Here is a 1,395-nt window from a genome sequence, read left to right on the forward strand (position 1 = left end):
ATATATATATATATATATATATATATAAGCGTGTATCCATTTATGTTTGGATCTGTGTGTTACATAAGTGAGCATGCGTGCACACAATGAATACGTTTTAATCATGCTTTGTGTACAAATTGAGTAAATTGCTGACGGCACACAATACATCAGCGTGTGTTTTATTCAGCTTACCTTATGAAAAAGATGATGTTATTCAATATCTTGGGAAACAATTCTATGGTTGTTACTTTCAGCGTGTACCCTCTCCATGTTGTGTAATGCAGTTCTGAAATATAATCAATAAGTATATAAATTCTCAGAAGTATACGTAAATAAAATCATACACTTATAAATAATGCCCCAAAACGATGTTTAAATTTCAGGTCACATTAGATTCAAAGTGATACTAAAAGACTGAATGTGAGCGAGGGAGTGACGATGTAGAAAATTTTAAATAAAAACCCCCGCGCCTTTGGAGATTTTTGAAGAAAACACTCCAAGTGTGTGTAAAAGACACTGCAAAAGAATTTTCACTATATCACTGACAATGAAATCATATTATAGAAATGCTTAAGAATTGCATATTAAAAATAAAAGTTAAACGTGGCTTATACTCAGAATATAATTGGAATTTCGAAGACCAAATCTCATAAAGAGCATAATGTCATACAGCAAGTTTCATTAAATCTTCAAACATAAGATAATGTGAGACATATATCGTTGCATATTTTCGATTTACGGTTATTCAATCAAGTGCCTTTCATCGTTTTGGGGTCGATGAAATAAGTACCAGTTACGCACTAGAGTCGACGTAATCGACTTAATCCCTTTGCCTGTCCTTGTTTGTCCCTTCTATGTATAGTCCCCTGTGTGCAATAAAGAAATACATACAGTGAATAGTATGGATATATGTGCGTGTGTGGTGTGAGTGAGTGCGGTGTGTGTGTATAATCTATATGTGGAGGTGAAATGGCCCGTGGTTAGGGAAGCGGACTAGCGGTTGTTGGGAGTGTTTATTGAGCGTAAATATCTAAATCTCTACGAGGCTCCGCAGGGGATGGTGGTGAACCCTGTCGTAATCTTTCACCACAACTTTCTTTCACTCTTTCTTCTTTTTCTGCTGTACCTGTATTTCAAAAGGGCCAGCCTTGTCACACTCTGTGTCACGCTGAATCTCCCCCGAGAACTACGTTAAGGTTACACGTGTCTGTGGAGTGCTCAGCCACTTGTAGGTTAATTTCACCAGCAGGCTGTTCCGTTCATGAAATCAAAATGAACCCTCGTCGTCATAACCGGCGGGTTACTACAGCGACACACACACATACACACACACACATACACACATACGCACACACACACACACACACACACACACACACATACACACACACACATATATATATATATATATAT

General features: G+C 37.5%; 1 protein-coding gene across 6 annotated transcripts in view; it reads right to left on the minus strand.

Moving 5' to 3' along the window:
• Positions 1-1,395, minus strand: part of LOC106877896 (prolactin-releasing peptide receptor-like) — a 381,315-nt gene that overhangs the window by 222,069 nt on the left and 157,851 nt on the right. For all 6 annotated transcript variants that reach the window (XM_052967841.1, XM_052967842.1, XM_052967839.1 and 3 more), the window contains exon 5: positions 175-268. The gene's annotated coding sequence lies outside the window, so the exon portion shown is untranslated. The remainder of the gene's footprint in view (positions 1-174; positions 269-1,395) is intronic.

This window comes from Octopus bimaculoides, chromosome 5 (assembly GCF_001194135.2).
Source record: "Octopus bimaculoides isolate UCB-OBI-ISO-001 chromosome 5, ASM119413v2, whole genome shotgun sequence".
Lineage (NCBI taxonomy): Eukaryota > Metazoa > Mollusca > Cephalopoda > Octopoda > Octopodidae > Octopus > Octopus bimaculoides.